The 8,580-nt window shown below is 41.9% G+C and overlaps 1 non-coding gene across 1 annotated transcript; it reads left to right on the top strand.

Annotated features, from left to right (window-relative positions):
- The first annotated feature begins 3,259 nt into the window (after nucleotides 1-3,259).
- On the top strand, nucleotides 3,260-3,366 carry LOC141583381 (U6 spliceosomal RNA). The gene has a single exon (XR_012516037.1). It is a non-coding gene; the product is annotated as a U6 spliceosomal RNA (small nuclear RNA).
- Nucleotides 3,367-8,580: the final 5,214 nt, after the last annotated feature.

The following is an 8,580-nucleotide window of genomic DNA, read 5'->3' as shown; positions in this document are numbered from 1 at the left end:
TATTCAAAAGGCTATAAAATTGGATAAGGAAGAATGAACAAAGACAGTATTTAAAGACAGTGGACAGCTTAGCATTTTGACAACGAAGAATAAAATGGTCAGTTCTGAATTGGAAAATGTGAGACACAACTAGGAAACGCTGGAAATGAAAATTCAGTCATGTCCTTGTAGACTGGCTACTGCTCTACATGACTGTGACCAAAGCCAGATAGCAGAAAGAGACTTCTTTCCAGAGAACAAAACCTCAACAGGTTTATTTACAGGAGACAATGAATTCTCATACATCTAACCTGAAAGAGAACAGCAAGATTCTTTCTGAACAACTGTAATGCTTATTGTAAAAATTAACAGCCTAAAAATTCAGCTCCATCACACAAGGTAAACTGTGAAAGAAAAGACAGGACAGGCTGCCATCTTTCCTGTTGGAGGAACTTAATTATTCCAGCCTGTGGGCATTGGAGAGTACAAACCGACCAGGGGCAGAAGAGTTCCCGCAGCACAGCACAGCTGCTTTACCAAATCATGGTCAGACTGCTTCTGTCAGCAGGCACCTGATCCTGTTCCTTCTTACTGAACAGGACCTCCCACCTGGTGCTTACAGCTACCCTCACAGGTGTTCCCTGGCCTATGGAGATATGAAACATTCCTTAGACAGAGCTCCCACAGAGAAAGGCAGGCCACCATCCTTGTTATTTGGATGACTAGGTTCTCGCCTTAGGGCTTTTTAGAACCCAAGCTGACCAGAGGTGTAAGTGGTAGCTCAGCACAGCAGAGCCACCTTGCAAAAACATGGCCAGACCCTTGTTTAAGTCAATCCCCAACCACATTTTTAGTCACTGGGTACAGCTTTTCAACCAGGGTCTCTGGCTGCCTTCACTGCTGTTCTCTGGCTGACAGATGTTTCAGGCCTCCTTGAATCAGAGCTTCCAGAGAGAGGACCAGACTGTAATCTTTGTTGTTTGGGCAACTCAGCCATTTCAACCTTGGGACTTCAGAGTGTCTGAGGGAACCAGGGGCTGAAGTGAACCCCCAGCACAGCACAACTGCTCTACAGAAACATGGCCAGACTTTTTTAAAAGCAAGTCTCTGATCTTGTTCCTCCTGACTAGACAAGACTTCTGAACTTGTTTCCAGCCACCTCTCGTAGTTGTGTCCAGATTGGCAACAGGATTGTACCTCAGTGGTACAGAGGTCCCAGAGGAAGAGGCAGGCTATTATCTTTGTCTTTTTGCAGGCTTCGCTAGTGATACCTTGAGTCGCTGGAAGATATGAGGCAATTAGGTACTGGAGTGGACCCCCAGTATACCACAGCAGCCTTATGGGAAAGTGGCTGAACCGTTACGTGGGTGCTGGCTTCCATATCTCCTCAATGAGCAGGTCCTCCTGGCTTGGGTCTTTATCCAGGACCCCACTGAAGCCAACAAGCCAGTAGCAACTTGGCAATTTCTTGGACAGAGCTTCACAGATCGACTGAAATCCTCTCTGCCACTGCCTCTGCAGTGGATCTGCCCTTGTTACCTTCAGAATATCAAGAAAGCAAAGACCCTAAGTGCCATATTGATAACTCTAACAAGCTGCAGTTGACCGAAGGAACAAGGCAGTCCATCTCTTGTGGATACCACTTACCCCCCACTGCTTATCACTGGACAGGGAACTCTGGCTTGGGCCCATAGAACAGACCCTCTATCCTGTGATGATTACACTAAGTGATGGCTAACTCACATCTCTCTGGGGTAGAGCCCCCAGAAGACAAGCAAAGTGATGGAGCAGGAAGCCAGCTGACGTGAAGCCCAGAGGGCAGGCACAGCTATCTCTCTAGGCTCTACTGGGTCTTATGAGACACTTTATCCCAGCACTTTAGGACTGTGGAGGTCTGATCAGCCACATCTCATGTGAAGATTGCCCAGCAGAGATCACGTATGTGATTTTCCCTATTAATAAAAGGAGACTTGCTTAAAAAAGAAGTCTGGCCACGTTTTTGTAGAGCAGCTGTGCTGTGCTGGGGCCTCACTTTTCAGAGAGTTATCAGAGGCGTGATATCTACTGGGCATTCTTGCACATGAGATGAAGCTGGTCTGACCTCAGCACTCCTTAGTCTGCTTGCCTCTCCCAGGGCCCCAGCCTGGCCACACCTGCCTACAGGGCACTCTCAGCTGCCCACACCTTTGTTTCTGTGCCAGTGGACCATGCCTGAGCAGTGAAGAGATGCAGCAAATTGGACTCTTCAGGCACGCACCCGCCTCTACATTGCCTCTCCATACTGAAGCTCTTTATACAAAAACGTCCTACGTCACTTTGCTGGTGTGTGTTTACATGAGTGGATTTTGCTGCACTTGCCCTACCAGCACATGGGAATGTAGCACGCACTTCAACCCACACCAACTCCCATTGAAGAAAGAGCCATGGTAGGCAGAGGAACAAAATCACAACCTCTGCCAACACCTTCTCCTTGTGCTAATTCTGTGCACGAAAAGGGAATGCTAATATACGTTGAGTGGTCGTTGCTGCTTAGGGGGTCACAGAGATGGCACCCAGACATGCACAGGCCAGCACCCTGGCCTGAACCAACACTACCTCCAATGCAACAGCACACACAGAAGGGGTATTCTGGCCGCCACCAAGCTGTCTTGCCTCCACCACTTCCACCACTGGGCAAATGCCAACAGGGAAGCAGGCAGTTTTGCATCTGCTAACACTCTGCCACAGCTGCCCCACTTTGCTGCCTTCAGTGCAGTATACTCCAAACTTTGAGGAGCCAGAGAACAAAGTTGAGACCCAATATCAGTTTCCCAGAGTTAAAGCACACAGCCCAGGAATTGAGAGGTGAATTTTGGCCCCCTAAAATCCTCCAAAACCAAAGGCAGCTGCCTGATTCTACTTTAAACCACAATCAAACCCTCAAGATGATCAAATATGATAAAAGAAAAATATCCTGTGCAAAAGTCAGCAACCTCAAAGGTTGAAGGTGAATAAGCTCATAAAGATGAGGAAGAATCAGTTGAAGAACACTGAAACTCAAGAAGTCAGCATGCCTTCTTTCCTCCAGATGATTACATCAACTGTTCAGCCTGTTCAAGTTTTCAGAACTGGCCAGAGGCTGACATGTATGCAATGATACAAGTAGAATTCAGAATGTGGGTAGAAACAAGGTTCACTAAGTGAAAGAAGTATGTCATCATCCAATGCAAGGAGGCCAAAAATCATTGTAAAACATCGCAGGAGCTAACAGGCAATATATCCAGTATAAACAACATTACTGGTGCTCACTTTGGCAGCACATATATTAAAATTGGAATGATTCAGAGAAGATTAGCATGGCCCCTGCTCAAGGAGGACCTAAAAATTCATGAAGCATTCCATATTTGTAGAAAGAATCAATATCTTGAAAATGGCCATACTACCCAAAGTAATTTATAGATTCAATGCTGTCCCCCTCAAGCTACCAATGATCTTATTCACAGAACTGGAGAAACCCACCTTAAACTTCATATGGAAGCAAAAGAGAGTGTGGATATCCAAGACAATGCTAAGCACAAAGAACAAAGCCAGAGGCATCATGCTACCCGATTTCAAACTATAATACAAAGCTACAGGAATCAAAACAGCATGGTACTGGTACTAAAACAGAGAAATAGAGTAATGGAACAGAACAGAGGTCCTGGTGGCAATGCCACATATATACAACCATCTCACCTTTGATAAACCTGACAAAGACAAGCAATGGGAAAAGGATTTCTTGTTTAATAATTGTTGTTGGGAAAACAGGCTACCAGTGTCCAGAAAGCAGAAACTGGACCTCTTCCTTTCACCTTACAGTAGAATTACCTCCAGATGGATTAAAGATCTAGACATAAGACCTAATGCCATAAAAAAATCTAGACAAAAAATAGGCAAAGCCATTCAGGACATAGGTGTAGGCAAGTACTTCATGACTAAAACACCAAAAGCATTGGCAACAAAAAGGAAAATAGACAAATGGGACCTTATTAAACTCCAGAGCTTATGTACAGCAAAAGAAACCATCATTAGAGTGAACCAGCAACCAGCAGAATGAGAAACAATTATTGCAATCTACCCATCTGACAAATGGCTGATATCCATAATCTACAAAGAAATAAAACAGATTTACAAGGAAAAAAACAAGCAAACCGGTTCAAAAGTGGACAAAGGATATGAACAGACACTTTTGAAAAGAAGATATATATGAGGCCAATAAACATGTGAAAAAATACTCATCATCACTGGTTATTAGAGAAATCAAAACCACATTGAGATATCACCTCATGCCAGTTAGAATGGTGACCATTAAAAAATCTGGAGACAACAGATACCAGAGAGCATGTGGAGAAATAGGAACACTTTTACACTGTTGCTAGGAGTACAAACTAGTTGAACCATTGTGGAAGGCAGTGTGGCACTTGCTCAAGGGCCTGGAAATTGTAATTCCATTTGACCCAGCAATCCCATTACTGGGTATATACCCAAAGGCTTATAAATCATTCTATTATAAAGAAACATGCACACGTATGTTCACCGTGGCACTGTTTACAATGGCAAAGACCTGAAAATAACCCAAATGTCCAGAGATGATAGACTGGAAAAGGAAAATGTGACACACATACACCATGGAATATTATGCAGCCACAAAAAACGACGAGTTTATGTCCTTTGTAGGGACATGAATCAATCTGGAAACCATCATTCTCAGCAAAGTGACAGAAGAAAGAAAATCCAACACTGCATGTTCTCACTCATAGGCAGGTGATGAATAATGAGAACACATGGACACAGGGAGGGGTGCATCACACACTGGGGTCTTTTTGGGGGTGGCCAACAGGGGGACACCAGGGGTTGGGGAGGTCAGGGAGGGATTACCTGAAGAGAAATGCCAGATGTATGTGACTGGATGGAGGCAGGAAACCACATTGCCATATGTGTACCTATGCAACAATTCTGCATGATCTGCATGTGTACCCTATAACCTGAAGTACAGCTTTTAAAAAAAGAATAAAGTGATGTGATGAGCTGAAAAGCACACTACATGAATTTTTATAATGCAGCCACATGGTAATTGTGTGTGATTGCCTTATAAAAATTTTTGTAATGTGTGTGGGCACCCAAGGGTGACCTGTAAGCAGGTGTTGCCAGGCTGGGGTCCTGGGAGAGGCAAGCAGACTAAGGAGTGCTGAGGTCAGACCAGCACCATCTCATGTGCAAGACCACCTAGTAGAATAGATCAAGCAAAGGTAAGAGTCTCAGAGCTTGAAAACTGGCTTTCTGAAAGAAAAGAGGCAAGAATGGGGGAAAAGAATAAAAAGGAATGAACAAAACCTTTGAGAAATAAAGTATTATGTAAAAAGGTGAAATATATGCCATATTAATGTACCTGAAAGAGATGACAAAAATGTAACCAAATTGGAAAACATGTTTCAGAATATCATTCATCAGAATTTCCCCAACCTAGCCAGGCAGAACAACATTGAATTCAGGAAATCTAGAGAACCTCAGATATGCCACAAGAAGAACATCTCTAAGACACATAATCATCAGGTTCTCCAAGATCAAAATGAAATAAAACTTGTCAAAGGCAGCTAGCGAGAAAGACAAGGTCACCTACAAAAGGAATCCCATCAGACTAACAGTGAACTGCTCAGCTGAAACCCCACAAGCCAGAAGAGATATTCAACTACTTAAAGAAAAAAATTTCAACCTGGAATTTCAAGTCCAGCAAAACTAAGTGTCATAAGTGAAGGAGAAATAAGATCATTTTCAGTCAAGCAAATGCTGAGGGAATTCATTACCAGCAGATCTATCTTACAAGAGCTCCTGAAAGTAGAATTTAATATGGAAAGAAAAGATCATCACCAGCCACTACAAAAATGCACTGAATTACACAGACCAGTGATGCTAAAAAAACAAACCACGTACACAAGTCTGTGAAGTTATCAATTAGGAGCATGATGACAGGATCAAATACTTACATATCATTGCTAACTTTAAATGTAAATGGGCTAAATGCTCCAAGTGAAAGACATAGGGCGACAAGATAGATAAAGAGCCAAGACTCATTTGATTATGCTGTCTTTAAGAGACCCATCTCAAATGAACTCCCACACATAGGCTCAAAATGAATGGAGAAAAATCCTTCAAGTAAATGGGAAACAGAAAAAAGCAGGTGTTGCAATCCTGGTTTCTGACAAAACAGGCTATACGAATAAAGATAAAAAGAGAAGGGCATGGGCCCGGCGCGGTGGCTCAAGCCTGTAATTCCAGCACTTTGGGAGGCCGAGGCGGGCGGATCATGAGGTCAAGAGTACAAGCCAATCCTGGCCAACATGGTGAAACCCCATCTCTACTAAAAATACAAAAAAAAAAAAAAAAAAAAAAAAAATTAACTGAGCGTGGTGGCATGGTCCTGTAGTCCCAGCTACCTGGGAGGATGAGGCAGGAGAATTGCTTGAACCCAGGACACAGAGGTTGCAGTGAGTTGAGATTGCACCACTGCACTCCAGTCTGGTGCCTGGCAACAGAGCGAGACTCTACCTCAGAAGAAAAAAAAAAGAGAGAGAAGGACATTGCCAATGTGGCCCTGACCTTTGATAAATGTCATTATTGCTTGATACCAACCTGGGCTATCCTTATTGTTCAAACCAACGGGATAGATGATTTGCTGAGGTTTGGGAGCTTCTGCCCCCTGGAGAGTCCCAGATCTCCCAAAATTTGGTTCAGAGCTAAGGTTGATTTTGCTTTACAGCTCCTTTTGTGAAGTTTTTCTCATTTCCGGTAAGGAAGACAAGTTGTTCTGCTTCCATGATGGTGGAGAGCAGGCACTTCCTTTCTTGAGTCTCAGCTTGCTTCTGACAGGAAAGGTGAGTGTGAATGTTTTCCTGTTTCTAAGATGGTAGAGAACAGTCATCAGCCTGAGCCTTATTTCCAAGTAAGTGGCTAAATTAGAGATTTGTCTTAAAATTTTTCCTTAATGACTAAAAGTTAAGATTACCAACCACTTAGTTTTAATTTCTCCTTAACATTAAGACACTCAGTAATCATATTTATTGTGCATTTTTTAATTTTGCTTAACTTTTTTTATTTATTTATGTTTGAGATTTTATTTCACTTTTCTTTCATCAAGTATGACCATATCTTTCTGACTTGGTCAAATCCAAGGGAATGTTCCAAATTTTGGGAAGCAAGTCATCTGAATTGGCTAAAACTCTTGTAGCTGCCAAGTATGTATTTTCTAGTTTGTAGAAATTTCTTCTTTTTTTTTTTTTTAACCTAAGAGGTTCTGTCCACATTAGGCCATCTTTTATCAGCCAAGGCCAGACTGAAGGAGCAGTGGTGACCTTCCAATCCTAAGATTCTGCCCTGTTCCCTACAGCATCCTGAGTCTGGTTCCTAAATCTAATTCTTTCTGGTTTGATATTTGTTACTTTTTAAATATCAGCAGTTTGTCCCAGCTATGATGTGGTAGTAAGAGATTCAAAAGGATTTTCTTTAAGAGCTTTATAATTAAAAGCATATTTCTTTTATTATTATTATCATCAACCTATGATCTACCTTAGGTATTTCTCCTAATGCTATCCCTCCCCTAGGCCCATCTGCAACAGGCCCAGGTGTGTGATATTTTCCTCCCTGTGTCCATGTACTCTCATTGTTCAACTCCCACTTATGAGTAAGAACACGTGGCATTTGGTTTTCCGTTCTTGTGTCAGTTTGCTGAGAATGATGGTTTCTAGTTTCATCCATGTCCCTGAGAAGAACATGAACTCATTCTTTTTCATGGCTGTGGGTGTATATGTGTGACATTTTCCTTATCCAGTTTATTATTGATGGGCATCTGGGTTGGTTCCAAGTTTTTGCTGTTGTGAACAGTGCTGCAGTAAACATATGTGTGCATATGTCTTTGTGGTAGAATGATTTATAATCCTGTGGGTATATACCCAGTAGTGGGATTGCTGGGTCCAATGGCATTTCTATTTCTAGATCGTTGAGGAATCACCACACTGTCTTCCACAATGTTTGAACTAATTTACACTCCCACCAACAGTGTAAAAGATTTCCTACATCTCTACATCCTCTCCAGCATCTGTTGTTTTCTGACTTTTTTAATTATTGTTTTTCTGAAATGACAAGTGATGATGAACTTTTCATCATATATTTGTTAGCTTCATAAATGTCTTCCTTCCAGGAGTGTCTGTTTATATTCTTTGCCTACTTTTTGATGGAGTTGGTTTTTTCTTGTAAATTTAAGTTCTTTGTAGATTCTGTATATTAGTCCTTTGTCAGATGGATAGATTGCAAAAATGTTCTCCCATTCTGTGGGTTGCCCATTCACTCCGATGATAGTTGTGTTTTGTTTCATTTTAGTTTTCTGTGCAGAAGCTTTTTAGTTTAGTTTAATTCTGTGCAGAAACATTTGTCAATTTTGACATTTATTGCCATTGCTTTTGGTGTTTTAGTCATAAAGTCTTTGCCCATGCCTATGTTCTGAATGGTATTGCCTAGGTTTTTTTCTAGGGTTTTTATCATTTTAGGTCTTCACTTTTAGTCTTTTACCCATCTTGTGTTAATTTTTGT

This window comes from Saimiri boliviensis (assembly GCF_048565385.1).
Source record: "Saimiri boliviensis isolate mSaiBol1 chromosome 19 unlocalized genomic scaffold, mSaiBol1.pri SUPER_19_unloc_4, whole genome shotgun sequence".
Classification (NCBI taxonomy): Eukaryota; Metazoa; Chordata; class Mammalia; order Primates; family Cebidae; genus Saimiri; species Saimiri boliviensis.
The sequence above is the reverse complement of the archived record's forward strand: the minus strand, read 5'-3'. Positions and strand labels throughout refer to the sequence as shown.